The sequence below is a fragment of the Danio rerio genome, chromosome 19, assembly GCF_049306965.1.
Source record: "Danio rerio strain Tuebingen ecotype United States chromosome 19, GRCz12tu, whole genome shotgun sequence".
Taxonomy (NCBI): domain Eukaryota; kingdom Metazoa; phylum Chordata; class Actinopteri; order Cypriniformes; family Danionidae; genus Danio; species Danio rerio.
The window spans coordinates 26738996-26760439 of NC_133194.1; the positions used below are offsets into that span (position 1 = coordinate 26738996).

Below are 21444 nucleotides of genomic sequence, written 5' to 3' on the forward strand. Positions count from 1 at the left end.
GCGTTCTTTTCTGGTGGATGTGCAGAAAACAGAAGAGTGGCCATGATTCAAAGTATAGCACGTTTTGAAAACATGTTCCAGAGTCTGAGATCTGAAAACGTGTTTTTGTATGCCAATTAGGGATGCAACGATTTAGGGCTGGACAATAATTCGATATTAATATATATCGCAAAAGGTTTTTTTTTCATGATGGTGATATGATTTTTATATGATTCTTACACATTTTATATGATTTTTTCCGGTATTTCGATATACATTTGCATACATGTTTATTAAATAAGATCTTATACCTTGAATCATTTGTCACTGAATGACTTTCCGTGCTCAGAATGAGCGTGACGTCACTTGTGTGATGATGTACATCACAGACATGCTGACACAGCCAGTGCTCAGAAGTTGCTTAAGCTGCTCTGTTGCAGAAAGCTACAAAATGAGTGCCCTGAAAACAGATATGGGGGAACAAGCTTCCACAAGTAAGAATGCAAACGAATTAGTTGATGAGAGAGGAAAGACAAATGCAGTGGTGTGGATGTTGTTCGGCTTTTAAGGTTCCGATAAACTTATAGTTTTGGTGCTCTGCAAAATGTGCGGGAGATTGGTGCTGACTAGCAGCGAGAACACATCAAATCTGTTCCGCCCGATAGAACATACAGAGAGTCAGAAGCAATGCCAGAAGATGAAGCATCATAAAAGTTTAGGTCAACCTGTCGCTTCACCATCCACCGTCCTGACACCAAACACAGATGGCTAGAGGCGCTGTGTAAGATTTAAATTAAACTTTACTTATCAACACGTAAATATACATCTATAAATTACTTGCATATAAAGCTATACTATGTTCAAACATGTATGAAACTTGCGCATATATAAACATAATGCATGCATACACCCACATACACACACAGACATATAAACTTGGTCCTCGCATAAACACCCAAATTAACACACACACACACAAACTCGCTGCATGCTTGTAACTCGAGCAAACTTAGAAAATAAAATTCACAAACATATTTATCAGGATAAATTTAATACGTACCTCGGTTTTTTAACGCGGTTTTTGGTTTAGTTCGGGTCTCATGGCTTGACACGTGTTTTTTTTTTTTTTTTTAAATTATCGAGGAGATATCCACGTGTTGTGCGATAAGTCGATATATTGATTATTGTGTAGACCTACAGGTTCTGGTCAGAATCTTGGCAGCAGCGTTCTGGATGAGCTGCAAGTATCTGACTGTCATGTTGGGAAGTTCAGTGAGGAGTCCATTACAATAATCCACTCTGCTGGTGATGAAAACATGAGCAAAATTCTCTAAGCCCTTACTGGAAACTAGGGTTGTGACGGTGAGGAAATTTCCCCACCGGTTAATCGACATGTGACAACACCGGTAATAGCGGTATCACCGTGGGAGTGGGCATTTCTTGATTTCCTCTTTTTTTCTGCTTTTTAATAGCTTATAAATGCGTGCTATAATACTTTCACTTTCAGTTTTGCGGGAATCGCTAATTTGCCGTCAATTGTTTGAATGGAAGAAAACAAACATCCAAAAAAAAAAAATCCCTGTTATTAAACAAAACATAACTTTTATTAACATAACGAATAAAACACAACAATGCTACAGGCTGAAAAAACTGTGGAAGTTGGAACCATACAAATAACAACCATAATGCCTATGTTATATATTAACAGCTTATATGAACAATCCGTTTATAAAATACATTATTAACGAATCTATAGGCTATTAGAACAAACCGAATATGAAATATGATCCTTGCATAATGATCACAACTAAACAAGCGAGCACTCATTTTATATATAAACTATATAAAAAATGTTAAGAATTGGAACATTATGTAAAAAATCTAAAGACTACAGGCTAAATAAAAGCACCTCGTCAGAGCTAAACATCACCGCACACGTGTCAGTTTACAGCTTCTGGAAAGATCAGACAACCTATACAGATCACACAATCTCAATAAACAACATGTAAATGTATAAATATTTCGATAAGTATTTTTATGGAATATTTATAACTATATGATCTTGCTTTTTCGTTATATCGATACAACTTTGATCTCTCTTACGAACGGCAGTTACAGGCGCAGCATAAGGGCTTGCACTGTCAGTGGCGGAATACACACAGCACTGGCAAGACTTTTTATTTTATTTGTTGCAGATGTGCGCGTTGTTCCATTAAAAAAAAATACCTTTTATTTTTTAAATCTCTCAAATTAATGTTGTCTATCGAGTCCCTCGGATTGGAGTTCAGTGCGCAGTAAGACTATTGACCAACCGCCCTGTTAGTTTAAACACTACAGGTCCACAGCTCTGGTGTGGTATGAATTACATGTTTGAAATGACAGCGAGACATGCTACGTTCAGTTTTTATTGTAAAATATACATTACAACCCAGTACACAGTAAAATAATGTTTTGAATGGCTTATCTATTGACTGCGTATATAGCCGTTAATTAAATAGGCTGAGCACATTTTTATTAATATTAAAAAACATTAATACACATTAGCCACCCTTTGATTTTTTTCGTTTACGTATATTTTTATCAAACGAAAAATGCAATGAATTGTTAATTTAAGTTTTCATTTTATTAGAATTAATAGGCCTATAATTTATAGGCTACACAACTCATATATTTGGCTCCAATTGCGTTTTTACAGATATCCTACCAATAGACTTTTTTTTTTTTTGGCTCAAAGACATTTATGCCTTTTAATTTCAGTGGTGCATTTTGACAGATTTCGTAAAGGCTTCAGCTACTCTACCTGTCAGCTGCACCTGCCTAAGTTTTGCAACTTGACTTGTGTTGCGGCTCAATGTCTGAATGAGAGAGAGAGAGAGAGAGAGAGAGAGTAAGAGAGAGAGAGATCAGTACTCAGATTCGATGTGTGGCCGCACGTCTCAGTTACTTTATTGCAATTTTTAATATTGGCTCATCTAAATAAACTTTTCATATATTAAAAGCCGAAATATTGCCAGACAGAAGAAGCAACTTTCAGTTTTTGAAGAGAGCTGCCTCAATTATAAAAGACGCGCGCACACACAGGATGCGCTCTTGTCGGCCTATTCATTATGTTTTTTTTTAACATTAAACACATAATCAAGTGGAAAAAAGAACAGTTGAACTTCGGAAAAAGTGCTCACGTTGCCACGATGTTTCTCTGTAGTTGGAATGTCAATGGCACGGCATTGCTAAATCACTCTTTTTAATTAAAAAAAATAGATATTTGTTGTTAAACATTAAAAGATGATGGTCGCGTGATTTTTTTAAAATGAGAGTATGCGTTGCGTATTTATGGCCATTGATCTATAATATTGTGTATAAATTAGTTATGTTTCCAGATACTGCTACCTTTGTCAAGCAAAGTTTGCAGATTGCCTCATTAACATCTTCAGGTTCTCTTATGCATTTGGTTTGAATCCAAAAATATTGCCAAACAGGCGCTTTTGCATTGCGTTTTGACAATAAATCGTCCGCCATCCTCTTTAATGTAATGTCACCGGTGTTGCGTCTTAACATCGGTATCACTGTCAACACCGTCTATCGTGGCAAGCCTAGGTTCAATTTAGGCACCTCCTACCACAGTTATGCTGATGACACTCAGATCTACATAGCCTTATTGACAAATTACTTTAGCCCTATTGACACCCTCTGCCAATGCATTGATGAAATTAACAGTTAGATGTGCCAAAACTTTCTTCAGTTTAACAAAGAGAAAACTGAAGTCATTGCATTTGGGAATAGAGATTCTCAAGGTGAATGCCTACCTTGGCTCTAGGGGTCAAAGAACAAAAAATAAGGTCAAGAATCTTGTGCTTCTTGTGATTCTGGTGTCAGATATGAGTTTTTATAGTGTCAAAGCAGTCAGTAAATCAGCCTACTATCATCTCTAAAACATAAATTAAATGCTTTGTTTGAACCTTATACGGAACTCCACATGTCATGAGTGTCCACCCCGACCTATGGTCACCTATACTGGCATGGTAACCTCTTCCTGACTATTTCTAAAAAAAGATTGGAGAGTTCTTGCTTTGTGTGGATAAATGATAAACCTTGTGGCAATTTAGCTTGTGTACCGTTTTAGGAAACAATTAGATTGTTTTGACTTGTCTGTCTGTGACAGATTTGAAAAAACTAGTGTAACTTTGTTTTTTGTCAAAACATTGAGAACTTACTTTAGTTAAAAAAAGTCTCTGTTCTGTCATTTTTTAACACTGTACTTCAATCTTAAATCTTTGCTTTGTTAAATGTCAGATTCTCCATGTGTGGTCGGACCTGCTTTGATTATAGCTCATTTTTCCCCCTCAGGTATTTCCCTGGTTATATTGACAAAGGATAATATTCTTGATCAGGCGTCAGGGAAATGTCAATTACGTAAGATATTGGAAGGATTCCTGATGCAATATCTTCTTATAATGTATTTTAACATTTTCAGCTAGGCTTATCAAATGTGGATATGTAATGAATGTCAAAGAATGCCTTATAATTTGTCCATTCATCATCAGTTATCTATCCAGGCTTATATTTATGAAGAACGCTGTATGGTTTTTATCTAATGTGACAGTTTCAACAATTTTGCATTTTTTTACACAGAGATTGTAATGGGACATTTAAAAAAACTTTGCTACCCTAAAAACAGTTATCAAAAGTTTTCAGGCCACTAAAAACTCTGTTGTTGTGTAAATAAAGAGTCATGCCACTTAAGAGAGTTTTAGTTAGGAACAATGTTGTGTAAACTATGCAACTGGACTTTTCCACAATGTGAAACACAACCTTCAACTAACGAGTGAATGGGTATACAGCCTACATCTGCTTTTTTGAATCTGCAATTGGATGTGAAAAAACAAATGATCCAGCAAATAAGAAAAGGAACTTTCGTGAGCCGATTTAACTCTGTGAAGTTTCAGTCTGAATCAAGTAGTGCTCATTGAGGGAAGTTTTATTGCCTTTCTGCACCAGAAACTTGTAATTTAAATTCTATATAGTTTGCCAAACACCTCTAGGTTGAGGTATGGAAAGGCTTTGAGTCTACAGGTTGTGTTGTAAGGTTTGTTGTGCTTATATCAGCCTTGCGTGACTCCCTACACGAGAGGTGTCACCTTTCAGGCAGTACTGACACGAACGTATTGATGCAGGAGTTGTGTATTATTTATCAAGTTTGCTGTAGGCATTTTCTGCACGTGTCATCGACAGCTTACTTCAGTTCTCTATTGAATATTTATGATTTTTATATAACTGTATCTTATGATAGCATCATATTTAGATTTTCTTATGAGGGACATGCAGAAAGTATGAAGCTCAGTGGCATTATTGTGGGCATCAGAATAGGGTATTAGATTTAAATACATGCTCAATATAAATTGTTAACAGTTAGTCAACAGTTATAGTGACTGAAATAAGCGCAAGTATAAAGTTGGGTGTTGAAAATGTTCCGGTTGTAAGGCATTCATTCATTTTTTTTTTAAACCAGAAAAAAACATTTCACAACTGTCCCTAATTTGACTGTGGTGTATGTTTTTGTACCTGTTCGATCCCACTCTTACCTGAACATAGAATCTCTTTGTTAAACCTTTACAGAGACTAGTCCAGGAGTGGAAAATAAAATATTTTTTAAGGTCTTCAAGTATCATAATCATAATTACAAAGCAACATTAAATTTACAAATAGGAAAATTGGAATACTACATAATGAACTTAAGTAAAGGGCCATATTGTTTGAACCATAGTTTAAACACAGGACTGTACATTAAGATAAATATTTTAATGATTTATAATTCATAAGTTGTTATTTGGTTTCATAGTTCTGTAATTATTTTCTTTGTTTTATATTTGTTTTATTTCAAACTTGAATGTAATGCGTGAGATTGTAAGGACAAACACCCAACCCTGAGGTACGAGTTAGCCTGGGGTAGGGGTGAAGGTCCATGAATATTAGTCCATGCCTGTTAGCTTTTCACTCAACTATAGCCAGGGGTGCATGTAACTATTTTGGTGCAGTATTCAAAGGAATATCTGGAGACGACACTTATCATAGCACTAAGGGTGTCACGATCCTCCAAATCCTCGATTCGATTACATTTTCGATTCTAAAGGCACGATTCGATTCGATTTTCGATTATGAATAATTAATTAATGACCAATTAATTATTTGTAGCCTACCGTTTAAACTACCAGACCTGCATGGTCTTTGTTTTACCGATAAACAAATCATACAGTAATTGAATAAAGGCAAGATACACACATAATTACCACCTGTCAATCACTTTTTCTGTGGGACTCGTGAATAGGCAGTGATCTGTGTCGTTATAATGGCGTCGGTAAAAAAGACGCACAACCAACAGGAACCAGCCAACAGTATCTGAGGTGTTCGCTAAAATGACAAAGTACAAGTGAGTGAAAGATTAAAGCAGCCCTCTGACTGCCTGGACCTGCTGTCTCAAGCTCATATGGCTGTGTGTGCGTCTGTGTGGTCACGTGATGTTTCAGAGGTAGAGAGGAAGGAGGGCTGCTTAGAAATGCTACAAGCCACTGTGGATGTCAAATCGTTGTCGTTCTAAAATGCCATTTAAAAACAAAGATAGTGTAAATAGGGCCTAAGTATGTACTTTTCGCGAGCGGATTTGCAACGGGGGCGGGTGGAGGATCGCGATGCCGGTGTTGTCTATCGGATGAACCGTACGTAATACGTACATAGCAGAGCTTGCAAAACTGTGTTTTTTTGTCGACAACACAACGTTGTCAACATAACTCACTGGAAATCCAAAATGCTTACACACCGGCGACTTCATTGAAAGAGGAGAGGGTTTAAGTTCTGTCGACGGGTCTCCTGCTTCTGCAGTTTAACAAGCACTTCAACAAGCCTGTTTCTTTTCCCGCTTGGCAAGCCAAGCTGATGTGACATGGGGGCGTGGCAGCATCGACGATTCTATTTTTTGATTCGATAATCGAAATTGAGCATAAATTTCGACCGATTTCGATTAAAAATCGAAATCGTGACACCCCTACATAGCACCTGTCAGATTATGTCACATAAATCAGATTAAGACTTTCAGTGTCCAATGATAATTGTTTTAAATAGCGATTACAATTATGACCAATGTTATCGTCATTATGATTTTTCCCATAACTGAACAGCCTTACACCATAGCATGTAACGGCAATAGCAATCAGAGAATTTTTAGGGATGTGTACTCAATGGTTGGCACTTGGCAACTGGAATTATTCAGCTAAAAAAGATAACAAAAAAAAATCACTTTAATTGTTTTACTGATCAAGAGAGAAGACAGAATAATGTTTACAGAAAAATTACATATTTGATGACATGCCTCTGACTTTATAGGTTTATAAGTAAAAAACTAAATTAGAGACATAAAGGACCCACATGGTCTTTCCTTTACCCATAACCAAACCATAATTAAATAAAGTTACAAACAAATGACCGGGACTCCGGCATGAATAGGTACAGTGATCTGTGTCATTATAATAGCTTTTCCCACAGCTGGTGGAGGAGATGAGAGTTCGATTGGAGTTCACTGTAGTGCATAGATATTCATTGTTTTCACTGCAAAATCCTCACCGCTTGCGCGGATTTAGGAGACATTTATGCAGAATGCATCTTTGCATCTAAAAACGCCAAACACAGCACTCAGGAACAGATAAACTGTTGTTATATAAACTTGCTAAAGTAAAAAAGCCCGCACTGCTTGCCCCGCCTTTGTGCTCTTCTTATTGGCCCACTGCTCTAACTGAACGCAAATGATTGGTTTATATCAGCCATAAATCACTCAGTCAATGTTTTCTGCCTTCAGATGTCAGGAGCTACAACCGCGAAAATGGGAAGCGCTGAGGATGAGAAAATAAAAATAACACTGACAGATTTACCCACTGTTACTAATATCTTATTACACATCTTATTAGTGATCATGTGCTGAATGTTAATTTGCCTTTTACCCTATTCCAAGAGTGGAAAAAGACTTCCAGTGGCTTCAAGTCCGCTATGAAAATGACTAAAGCCATTCACTGTAAAGTCTGTGGGATGGGGTTTGCAGGTAACAGCCTTTGCCACTGGATCTACACATTTTAAGTTTAAGAGGTGCTGTATAATCCTTCATTTAAACAAAGACCATGCGGGTCTGGTAGTTGAAGCAATAGGCTACAAATAATGAATTCATTATAAATTAATTATTCATTCATAAATGCAACGATGATGCCATCGTCCATCGCGATGTTTCACATTAGACATCGTACGATGCCAAATTGGTCAAAATTGCCCAACCCTAATGTTTATCTTAAAGTACTGTAGTTTTTCCCCATATGGATATCTTCCCGACATCACAAAATAACAGATGGAAGCATACAAAAGCGTGTACACATTGTTCACATGATTATTTATTCATTTTTTTAAAGGGGAAAAAGTGCTTCACAATAATAACCGTCTAGTTTTATCGCAAGGGTTGCCTTTTATTTTTGTTCAGTCGATGAACTTGCCATCAACAAACATTCAACACTGAACACTGAACACTGCATCTCGATGTTTACACTACGATTGTTTATTCTGCCAAACCGCCAGTAAAGACTTGGAATATTGCAAAACAAGACGGAAATTTCATTGCAGCGATTACATGGCAGGGTACTATTGATATTCTCCTGGATTTTGTATAAGTGTGGTGGTGTTTGTATCTGATTTTTATAAAACACCTTAACATATTTATACACACAGCTAGGCCTGTATATATTATTTATTGGTATTGTCAAGTGAATTATGACATTCAAAAAAGTTTGTACATATGGATGTTTTAATGAATGTTTATTACATGCCACGTTTTCTTCCATTTTTCAGCCAGTTTCTTAAACTTTCTTCCCTTTGTAAGCAAAAAATTTTTGGAGTCTGTAGAAGTCTAAAAGCTGTTTGACATTTCTTATCTTGTTCGATTTAAGCAATTATAATCAACATAACACAGAAAGATTTGGATGTTCCGATAGTGATTCTTATGTAGAAGAATCACTTCCTGCCCTCAATCTGAATTTTGTGCGTCATCAATGACGTCATGTGAAAACAACCAAGAGTCGTGGTTACTGAGTACCAACAGATTTAAAGTGGTGCTCAGACATTTTCTTATCTCATATCTCATATAGGCATAGTTTTTACTAGACCCATGTTATCATTTGTCAATATTAAAAAATATATATATCAGACAAATGCAAGCACTCAGTAGAGCATGTTCTTTCTAGTCTTCATTGATGACAGTGATGTAACTGCAGAAATGATGAAGGCTATTGTACTGTCTGCAATTGTTCTTTTGGAAGCCTTTTTATCAACATTTCTCGGCTGCACACATTTTGACAGGCAGCATTTCATTTACACAACGACGATAACAGAAGTAAATGCAAGGCTTGTTGTGCCAAATGTGCCCTGATAGATCACTAAAGCTGCTTTGTGAACATCAAGGCCATTCATGAAAGAAACAGTTTGACATTTAAGTGTAAAAATGTCAAAAAGTGTAAATACACATTTTGGCCATATTGACTGAAAAACCTTGTTCAGTGTTCAGCCAACTGCTTCAGTTTTGTTTGTTTTTGGCCTTTTTTCATTTACAGTATCTGTATTTTTATATCATTATCTTTAAATCCTAATAATTGTTATTAGAATAAATTTTTTTTAAATGTAATTTTGTTTTAAATTATCAAGTTTGACGTGTGAAAAAAATAAAATAGCACAGTGGGAAAAATTAATGGATATCTTAAATGTTCCTTTGGTCATTCTAAAGTGTCTTGACCAAAGTCTGTCATCAAAGTGGTTTGGTGTTATTACCTTCCAGAACTTGAGTGGCTCTTGCTCCTCCAAAAGCCACAGTGCATTCATTAATTTATTGTTCAAGAAAATATGCCCATAGCGGCTTTTCCTTTCACAGAATATTCCTTATTTTGTTTTGATATATTGCCCTACTTTATTTGAAAGTGTAATAACTTTTAATAACTTTTTGACTCATTGAAACGAAAATAATTTATTTGCGCATAGTAAATTTTTTTGCATATAATTAATTTAGTTTTGCACATAAATCTAATTCACTTTGTTAAATTGCAACATGGCTAATGAAAGATTTTGCAGACGTTTATGGTATTCAAAATCATTACTATTTTTTGGGGTGACACTACAATAATTATGCTATCAGTGATTCATCTGTCTTTGGTCATAATGGGATCCCTGTAGAGCAGGGGTGTCAAACTCAGTGTCTGGGGCTGGATGCACCAGCAGAATTATAATAATTTAAACAGTTCTTATTGGATATTTTGTCATTTAATTGTGACTATGCATTACCTTAAAAAGAGTTTATGAGCTACTAACCATGTTCTGCCTTAAGAACATGTGTTTCAACCGAAGTAAGAACCAATTAAGTTACAAACTAGCCAGTAGTTGCTGGCCCATTTCCACTGAAGGGTATGGTAGTATAGTTTGGTACGCCATTTTCAAATACACAGCTGAGACAACACACTGTGATAATATATACATATAATAACGAGCCATGGTCGATCCGAGTTCAAACAAACCTTGTCGTCTTGATGAATAGCCACAAAGCAAAAAAGATAAACCTGTTGTCGTTTATGAGGCCGTCTAAAGTGCAAGCAGTTTCATTTTCTCCAGAGATCTTGTGATCGCTTGCCGCACATCTATTTTCGAAACAACAAGCTTCTTGAGCTGATGATAAAAACGTATGTGTGATTATTGAAGCACTTCTAACAACCGATCCTTTCAGAAATGGACAAACGTGAGTGAAGTGCGAAAAAACAAAGGAGAAAATAATTCTTTCAGCAACCTAAAACTTGAACAAACTGCCACGTTTGACTAATATAATCACGTTTTGGACTATTATGATATCTGAATGACGGAATTATTTTCTAACAGAGGTTACATGTGCTGGACAAGATTAAAGATACAGATGAGAGTTTTGCACTGACTGTGGGCTACATGTTGCCTGTTGTTTTTGTACGCAAATAAGGACTAAATGTATGCTGTGTGCAGTTTTGTTGTATCTGGTGTCATATCGGTGACTGTAAAGGTATGTTGCATTTATTTATTAATTAATTTTATATAATTGCAGATGTTACAGTAGGCTATTTTGCCTACTCATTAATCTGCAGTTATAATCAAATCATGTTCATAGAAAGGTTAGTAATGAACATTTATTCACAAGTATTTATGTGAATAAAGCATATGTTTTGTGAGAAGTTCTTCTCATATGATATGTGAACGACCTGTACGGCTTTACTTTGACATTTCTTCGAGCGAGAATGATGTCGACTGTAACTTTGTCGTACACCACGGCTACCATTGGTACCCTTTTGGCAGTGGAAACGCAAGCTTGATAAAGGAAACGGGCCATAAGCCTCAAGTGTAAACTTTACCTTCCAGTTTAAGCAAGAACTTATAAACTGCTAGTGCAACCCTTCCCTAGAGGGTAGGATCTAGCTTTAACCCTAATCCTAACACTCCTTATCAAACTAATTGAGTCCTTCGGGCTTAGTTGAAACCGGCAAGTCTGTTGAGACAAGGTTTGAACTGAAATCTGCAGGGCTGCGACCCACCAAGTGATGGAAGTTTGACACCCCTGCTCTAGAGCTATTGTTAAGCACTACCACACTTGGAGCTATTAATGTATGTTGTTTAACACGGCTGAGTAGAAGCACTCATCTGACATGTTCTCACGCACAGCACCACTATCTGTCTGAATCTGCCAGTATGCTTAATCAGATGTGAATGCTTCTGTTGTAATGCTCAGCCTCTGCTGTCATGTGGTGGAAGTCAAGATGTGAGTCAGTTAAAATTCCTGTGCTCTGTCAGACAGCTGAGTGTCATATGTGGTGGGTCAAAACATGAGTATCCCGTACTTCTTTTAGTTTCACAACTCCATACAACTGGAATAGTGTTGTTGAACGTCTAGTCTGACTTGTAGTGTACAGATTTGAATGTACTAACTTAAGGAATAGTTCATTCAGTAATGTAAATATACTCTTCCTCGATTGGTTCCATACCTTTATGAGTTTCCTCATAAAGTCAGAATGTTAAAGGAGTGGTTCGCTACAAAGACATATTTTAAACTTTAGTTCATGTGTAATGTAGCAGTGTAAACATTATGGATGGATGTCGGGTCCCGTGGCTCCCGTGGTACAGCATCAGAAATGCAGACCTCCAGTTCGCATTTATCATGTCTCCCTTCTTCTTTGGTCGAAACCTGCGGAAATGCTGCCAAACTGCAGATGTTGTGTTCTTTTTTGAGACCAACTTTGTGTGCGACTCGCCATCTTACTTCACCTCTCTCTCTCCTCCACACTGTCCCGTGATGACAATCATGTATACGCATTTTTAGGCATTAAATAAATAATATTTAATACTTGTCTCCTATTTAAATCCATTGTTTTTTATGGTAATGTAACGGTATTGACACTGACACCGTTGCTTTTTTTAGATCCCACGGTAAACCGTAAAACTGTATTACCGCGCAAGCCTAAATAAAGTTTCTATAGTTCTGGTGATAAACTCAATCAATAAATCTTCTTTAGTAAAAAAAAAAAAAAAACAGACTTAGGCCTACTGACAGATGGCATAATCAAACTAAACATGACACTTGCTACAAACTATGGGCTAAATTATTTGAGCATTTATTATGACATTGATCTGATCTGTTGTGGTCCAGCTTATGCTTCCTTTTTAATATTATGATTTTTCTTTGAAATCTTCAATAGGCTACCACTATTGACCCTAATTGTTGATAAAATAATCAGCTTTTTAGTAAAGCCTGATATTTTCCTGCAGGTTTGAAGCAGACTAAACTAAACTGTCTGAGGCCAGTTTTACTTAATAATCCCTCGCCTAAACTGGCCGCGAGTGAACATCTCTGAATGTAATACGCTCGAAGTTCAATGCAAAGTGAGACATTGTCTTTTACCAGACCCCCTAGCTTTTCACGATTTTATGTTTTTGCGATTAAAAAATGACATATTTTGTGGTAGTAATTCCCAGAAATTTGTGGAGAATTTTTCGATTAAAAAACATATTTATAAAAAAATTATAAATATAAAACAATATATAATTTACCATATTATGTACCCTACTTTTCAATCTGACACAATGACACAAATCATAAAAATAAAGCTTCTTTATTTTGGTCTCTTGTCAAGACAAGATCTAAAACAGATCTAAAAAGGTAGGGATTAAGCCAAAGGAGGGTTGTATAATTCTTATTTTTATCCACAAGCTTACTTTCTCTCAGATTTCGCTCCCTGGAGCATCTGACATCAGGTACTTCACTCAGGACATACATTAGTACTTTCCCTTAATACACCTAAAACACTAAAAAAAAACAAAAAAAAAAACACATCAAGTTTTTAGTGTTAATGGTATGTTGTATCGAGAACGTAAACAAGGATGTAAACAACAAGGAATGCTGTTTGGCCTCTTTACAATTTAGCTACAAATTCTTATTTATCCGTCAAACCCCTGTAAACACCCACAATCTTCAGCAGCGCTGCTCTGTGAATCCCTCTTGAGAGTGGGCTTTTGGAGGAACTACAAAATATGTTTGTTGTTTTCATGTTAACTGAATCGAAGTATATAATTAAAGATAGATGAAAAAATTACGGGATTTATTTTTTTTTACAAATGAAGCATGAGCACACGATGCTTTGTATCTTATGAACGCAACAAAGCCTTAAAAAGCACCTATGGTGAAAAATCTACTTTTCAAGCTGTTTCAAGCTGGACAGACGTGTGTGTAAGTATAGTGTATAGACCGTCTTATTGGGGTGATATAAACACACAGTCCTTTATTTTCAATTTAACAACATAAAAACAATAAGCCAATTGGAGTTGTTTTTAGATCCACCGCAACTTGACATAGGAGTGCAGTCCCCCTGCCCACTAATATTGATTGACAGCCGCGTTTCATGATCATATCCTCAGTTTGTTGTTTCACGTCCGCCATTTTCAGCATGAGAGTCAAAGCGATGTCACAAGGAACAACCTTGCTTTATTTTTAGATGTAAGGCTCATTGGGCTTAACACAAGATCAACATTCACCACATGATCGCTGTAATCAGGATTATTGTTTGTAAGTTAGTTTGTTTGTAGGTAGGTTTGCAAGCATGTTTACTTTTCATTGCGTCTACCTTAAACTTCAGCTGTTTTTTTTCGCAGTCACAGAAGTTTCCTGTGATCTTAACTAGGTGCAGCAGGAAAGTGCAAGCTCTCTGTTAGGGTACACACAACGGCGCTTCCAGCCAGCGGCTGTCCGAGGCACCCAGCCACGATTCGGAACACTTAATATTTCTGCCGTGCCACAGAGCTCTGAATAGTTTTATATTAAAAAACATCCGAATGTGCGTGTCTGGTCTTCCGTGTCGCGGCTCTAAGCTGCGCATCTGGAGCCTCAAAGTTAATTCAGTGTGTGTGGTTATTAGTCTTGGTGTACAAGCTCGGAACTTTAAATTAGCAGTTGGCTGTAACATTTGGCTGTAAAACTATACAAAGACACATGATTTTGCAGTCTCTGCTTGGTCTGTGTCGGAGTCGTTATAATAAAAAAAATTGAACTGTGTTTTAAACTGAACCTAAACTGGCACACTCAGAAGAACCATAATATTAATATTAAATCTTAAAAAGGGGGATAACTATGTGCCCTTTAAAATACACTCTGGACCACCCTTTTAAAACAATGTTAAGGCTCATTTATACTTCTGCGTCAAGCGCACGCTTATGCTATGGCGCTGACGCATAGCCCTACGCCGTGGCCGTCAGCGTCGCTGACTTGGACCTCTCAAAAAATGTAACTACACGTCGCAACGACGCGTAGCACAAGCTGTGTGATTGGTCGGCTTGGTAGCGCTGACGAGTCTGGGTGGGACCGAGAGCCGCGCGAGCAGTGCGAGCCTAATGGAGCGATTATTTATTTATTTATTTTTATTCATTTATTTATTTATTTTTATTAATTAATTAATTAATTTATTTATTTATTTAATTATTTTATTTTTTTACGAGTGTGAAGTCCCGCGAAGGAGCTCCTGATGGAAAGTTTTGTTTTGTGTTTACCTCATAGTTAAAGTTGTTGCATTTCCGCCGGTTCCTGCCTCAAAATGAGCGAGTTTGAGGCCCCGTTTACACTAGTACGTTTTAGTTTTAAAACGGTGTTTTAGAGTGAAAACGATCTGCGTCCACACTAGAGTTTTACCCAGCATTTCTGAACTGCTCTCTGTCTTCACCAAAACGCTGAAAATGCACATCACGTGACCACACACATACTCTCGGGCAAGCGCTGCAGCCTATCTACCCAGATGAGAGCTGTGCTAGGCGAACTGCTCATCAAGCATCTCCTGCTGGATCTAATCTCACTATATTTATTAAACGTGATATTTCATTTATCTTGTTGTCTATATCTAACGATATATTCCTCGACTTTGGTCATTGGAATCTATTACTTGTTCTCAGGTAACGTGTTTTGGCTATGCGCAAAGATAAGTTAATGATTAATGTAACCACGTAGCCAACATTCTGTATATTGACTGATCGCTTGCCTTTATTTCCTGTAATGTATAAACTTATTGTATGTTATACTTTTAAAAAGGCCATTATCGATTATTAAAACTGATATTCAGCATAAGAGAGGGTATGTATCGTATTTTCACTGAAATTGAAAAGAGGCAGTTGTTATAGGCTCCGTTTTGTTATAAATATCCACACAATGAAGATGATGCTCATTATGCAGCACAACGCCTCAACATTTCTGCTGTCTGTTAAGTTGCTAATATTAAAAAGAAAATAGGCAGTTCCTTAAATCATGTTTTCATTTTATTGTTGAGAAAGTAAAACAATGTAGCCAGGATGATGTGAATAAAGTTATAAAGTACACTGTTCCCTTTGAAGAATTTCCTGTGTCCTCGGTAGTTTGTTTTCCATATCAAACTGTAGAGGGGGAGACTGCAACCTTGATCCAAACTAGCAAAGACTGAACTTACAAGGAGAGGATGCAGGACTAAACTGTGTAACGTTAGGCTACTTAATACTGAGGAAAAGCCCTAATCAGATTGGTAAATGTCGACAGCCCCGCCTTCGTTTTCAGATGTCTCCATTTTCCCCCATCCAGACTGAGACGGAGCAGCAGCATTTTAGAATGAAAATGGCGTCTTCAACGTTTTTTAAACGCTACGTTTTTTTAGCGCTCGAAAACTCCGGCGTAGTGTGGACGAATGGTGTAACCGCAGCAAAACTTATGCGTTTTCAAACTAAAGCGCATTAGTGTAAACGGGGCCTGAGCCACTTGTACATCCCGAAAGCGTTCAGAAAGAACAAAACACAGGCGAAGAAACTCGACACAGAGGAACATTAACGCCTCACTGCCAATTAGCGTTTTGGAAGTGTTAATGCAGACCAACAGAGACAGCGTGCAGAAGTATAAATGCACAGCTACGCGCGTTGCATGTGCAGTTGGTTACGCCGGTCACTTAACGCAGAAGTATAAACCAGGCTTAAGAAACCTGTAATCATTAACTTCCATTGTAAGATAATCGAAAACAATGGTTAGATGTTTCTAACAGTTTTCTTAATAACCTATTTTATGTTTAACTAGAAAAAAAAAAGAAACTCAAAGGGGTTTGTGACAAGGGAAGTTTGTGTAAATGATGACAGAATATTCAGTTTTGGGTCACAAAAGTTATGTAGTTTATTTAACAATCTGCATGTTAAACAAGAATTGAATTCTGTACATTTGTTTGCATGGAAGTAAAGGTCCTGAGAGGAAATGGTTCAATACCTGTGCGTTATGCTGTTTTTAACACCATTATAATTTGTGTACATTGTGTTCTCTGCAAAAATGCTTTTAAATTATATATTTTGTAAAAAGTCCTAAACAAATTGGTGTAAGTTGCATTAAAAATGCCATCATGTTAGGAGCAGTCACAGGTAAAGCGAATGTTGTGGATCTCCTAGCTAGGCTATGTTACGGGCTATAGTAAGCAAGCATCCGTTCTCATCATCAAGTAAGTTGCAGGGGAAAAAAAGATCTGAGTGGCTTTGACAAGGGCCTCATTGTTATGGCAAGGCGAATGGGTCAGAATTTCTCTGAAAGGGCAAGGCTTGTTGGTTGCTCTTGGTCAGCAGTGGAGAGAATTTACCAACAGAGTTCTGAGGAAGGTCAAACCACAAACTGGGGGCCCAAGGCTTATGAACAAACAAAGGCTTTCTCATCCTATCACAGCCAAAAGATTTTCTACTGTGCTACAAGTTGCAGAAAATTTTGATCATGGTTGTTAAAGAAATGTGTTGCTACTGTCAAGTCAACGTGCATGTGAAAATCAGAAAATGTAGTTTAGAGCAGTAGACTGGTCTTATGGGTTATGGCACCAGTAACTACTGTAACATAATAACAAGGACAAATGTGATGCTCTGGGCAGTATTCTTCTTGAAAACGCATTCATGTGATACTTAAATTCTTATAATTACTTCGGAATTTAGCAAAAGCTGTGATTGTCATGACATCTTGTCAGTGAAGCACGTTTCTGTAATCAGCGGTAAATATCCATTCAAAGACAGAGGGCGCTCTCATCAGAAACTACAACAATATTGCTGATCAATCATAAGACTGAACTGCTTTTATTGATTCAACATGGCTGATGTAACTAATAAACAATCAACTATGAAAACTAAGTGTTATATTCAAGTTCTGCTCATATTTTTCCTAATAATGAACTATAAAATGATCCAATGTCTTTATCAGTGCTTATAAAATAAGTTGCATGTCTTATTCAATGTAAGAAGCCATGGCATCTCGCTAAAGGATTTATTTCAAACTTAATTGAATTATGAAGTGAGCTGAAAGCAAAGCGCTGTATTTGAAGCTGTGCAAACCTCTTGGTTATCGCAGAATTGTTTGCCTAAAATCTCTAAGTAAATGCTGCTACATCCTGAAGTATGTGCTGCTGAAGATTTACTACTGATTTTAGAACTGACAAAAGGAGCAGGAAAATTGTGCAGCCCTGGTGCTATCTACCTACACAATGCTGTAGCCTGGTGGAAGTGGCTTCTTTCAGGATTATAATGCACTCAGCACACTGCACACATTGTTCAAAACTGGTTTGAAGAACAAGATGAAGAATTTAAGTTGATTTCATGTTCTCCAAGTTATCCCGATCGGATAGAGCATTTAAGCCTTCCCTTGGTTGTCTCAGCTGTCATGTTTATTGTTAGTGATTTAGATTTTTGGGGTTGAAAAGATCGATCCACCATCATGAAACAGTGAATTAAAATTTTCTGGAGAGTGATTTTGTGCCTTTTGTGTGACGCACATTTGCTGACTGCAGGCTTCTGGAGATGAAACAAAATGAGTAAGTTTGATTTACTTGAACCATTATTGCTATCTAACTCTTGCTCACCCTTGATATTAAGGAACTAATATTAGAGCAGTTCTTCCAGTTAATGCTACTGGCCGGATGTATAAGAATAGGAAGTTAAACAAATATATGCTAATTCCACTCATTCATCTAATGGATGAATAATTTTAGTTTGTATGGTAATGCCGTACATTATATCCTATGCCAGTTGCTCCAGGATTTTGCCAATAGTTTTTAAAATTCTGAAAGATTTTTGTGTAGGACATATTGCCTGACCCATTTATTGTGTTGATTAGGTGGAACATGTTTTCCTCAAGACCTTTATTTAAAGTACAACATTGTTGATTGTGAAAGACAAGTTACTGTTGACTGTGTATATTGTAAGCCTGTTTAGTTTAGGAACATACTTAAGACTCGTACACACCGGTACGCTTTTCGTTAGCGTTTGTTGTCAGCGTTTTACAAGACGTTTTTCCATATTCAAACCCAATCGATTTTCAGTGGCGTCAAACAGAAGAGTATGCAAAATCACTTCTTGACGTTAGATGGTGCTACACAACGTTAAGCTTCACCCTCTTATAACACTTATAAGACAGAAGAAGAGGAAGAGAGGAAGTTCACATGCTTGTTGTTAAAGTTACTGGTGACTGGAACAAGCATAAATGGTTCAAGCAGCAGCTCCAGCTCTAGTGATGAAGAAATGATTGTTCACCATTGCAAAAAGCAGCTCCATGTTCATATCGCCTTTGGGCATGTTCTTTAATGTGTGCTCTCATTCACAGTTTTGCGCTTGAGCGACTCTAAGTGCTGTTTACTGTAATTTCAGCAGCTCCGTGCCCATGAACAAAAGTGCCAACCTGATTGGTGGAGAAGGTTTTGATGCGGCGTGTCAAAACAAAAAAATGAGCATGAGGTGTTTTTTTTGTTTGTTTTTTTTGTTTTTTAATGACGCTTTTGCGCATTGGTTTGCACGATCACATTGGCGCCCTTTATTTAGTCACGAGGCGTTAAACGTCGACGGAAAATGCGAGCAAAAAACGTCTCTCTGTGCACAGATCTTTAGACTAAGGAAAGTCACTGCTTCTGTTGGTCATGTTCACTTAATATTGCTCAATTATTTTTTTTTTACTTATTATTTTTGTTGCATGCTGCATACATCAAACGTTAGATGATTTTATAGCTTGTTTTAGTGATTTAGATTTTTGGGGTTGGAAATATTGTTTCAAAAGGTGTTTTAAGCGATTTCCCTAAGTCAAGTGATTAAATGAGTGAATAGAAATGTGTTTAAAATGTAGTTAAGCTCAGATAAATATGTATTATAGAGTTTAAAACACCTCAACATAGCAGCATGTTAAAAACCCTTACAAATGCATTAGCAATGGGAGTTATGAGTTTTGATTAAGTTAACACTATCTGTTTTTTTTGAGGAAAAGTTTAAAATGTACAATTCTGTTCTCTGTTTTATTAATGGGATGGCATTGTTTTTTAATTTTTTAAACTGAATTTAAAGTAAATGTTTAATATTTTAAGTTTTTCCACTTTCATGCAAATGAATTGTCCATGATGAGATAAAGGAAGGTTTTTACTAATAAAATTTATGTGATAAAATGTCATATGGTCTTACCACATCAGTGACATAATTGCATTAGGACATTAATGTTGCATTACCCTGAGGTTTTATACCCTCAAGGGATTATTGTTGTACTTAATAATATAAACACATTCTTATGAAAAGGGGCTTATTGAATTCATTTATTGTTGAGTAAATTTTAAAAAATAAAAATAAAAATAAATTCTTCAGCCCCTGTATGAATGCCTATGGTGAAGAGAGAACTTCACTTTAACTAGGCTGGTGTTTAGTAAATCTTGGTTTGCCCAAGCACAAGACACGGGTCATGTTTATGGGTCACAGGGATTTCCATCATATAGTCATTAGTTCCGAGATGATTAACAACATTTCCATGGCAATTCCTTTGCCAAACTTTATTTTTAAAAAATAAATATTGTTAATATCAAGGTTTAAACAGGACTGTATTAAGTGAAAAATTAGAAATATAAGATTTACATTGAGCTGCTTTAATGGCACTTGTTTTCTGTAGATCTGCTTTATAGCATAATCAGCTGTCTTATAATAGGCATTGTTTTTGCAACATTAATGTCACTGAACATGACTTTAAACTGACTTAGGACAAATAGTGAACCTTCTGATTTATTTAGAGGGTTTGTAGCTTGTAGCTCATTTGATATCTGGTGAAAATCTCTGAATTCATATTGAACTGGCTTGAGCTAAATGTGTGTGGACATTATTGTCCAGAGCTCAACTGATTTTCATTTTCATTTTATGAGCCGGTCTCTGATGTATGTTTCTCAGCAGATATGCTATTGAAATGATCATTTTTTATAGAACATGTAACACAGATAAAATGCTTGAAATGGTATAATTATTTAGACCAGCAGAGTACACTCAATTGTTTGCTACTGGCAACCAGCCAACCCTTTTCTGTCACTAAAGAGGGCTCCTACAGCGACATTCAAGCAGTGTCTTAAAAGTAAGTTGATAATTAGTTTGCTACTGTAAAGTTGAGAAACAATGACCCCATTAGTTTCCAGGGTTTTTTAAACATAGACTTGTTTGTGACATCTCTAACCCCCTGCCATCAACGTTGCATCTGTTTATGCACAAAGACTTTTAATTTTGATAAAGCCACCCTTCTCCAACCATGCCATTATAAACCCTCTGTGTTTAAGATCTGTTTTGATCTACATCGCCTGATTGAGACACAATACAAACACATTTAGCACTATATTTAACTGTTTTAGACACATTAACAGCATTTTTTCCATCAAATATATTTACTGACAAACCCATAGGTAAACTTTAGCTCCATTACTGCACCATGAGTGCTAGGTCTAAGTTTTCTGGTGCAGTTTTGCATTTCAGATGCTCATTTCAGTCAATCGAAATTTTGTCAACCGACAACCGCCGCTTGTAAACTGAGTATTAACTGTTAACTATTAACTGTTCAGATTCATAATAAGTTATTTAACCCCCTGA

General features: G+C 36.6%; 1 protein-coding gene and 1 long non-coding RNA gene across 5 annotated transcripts in view; one reads left to right on the top strand and one right to left on the bottom strand.

The window, feature by feature from the left end:
* The window catches only part of sema4ab (sema domain, immunoglobulin domain (Ig), transmembrane domain (TM) and short cytoplasmic domain, (semaphorin) 4Ab), a 70486-nt gene that overhangs the window by 7138 nt on the left and 41904 nt on the right, over positions 1-21444 (top strand). The gene's annotated exons all lie outside the window — the stretch shown is intronic.
* LOC141379093 (uncharacterized) lies at positions 1173-8129 on the bottom strand. The gene is made up of 3 exons (XR_012395075.1): positions 7014-8129; positions 3596-6050; positions 1173-1327 (listed from the first exon to the last, which is right to left on the bottom strand). It is a non-coding gene; the product is annotated as an uncharacterized lncRNA (long non-coding RNA).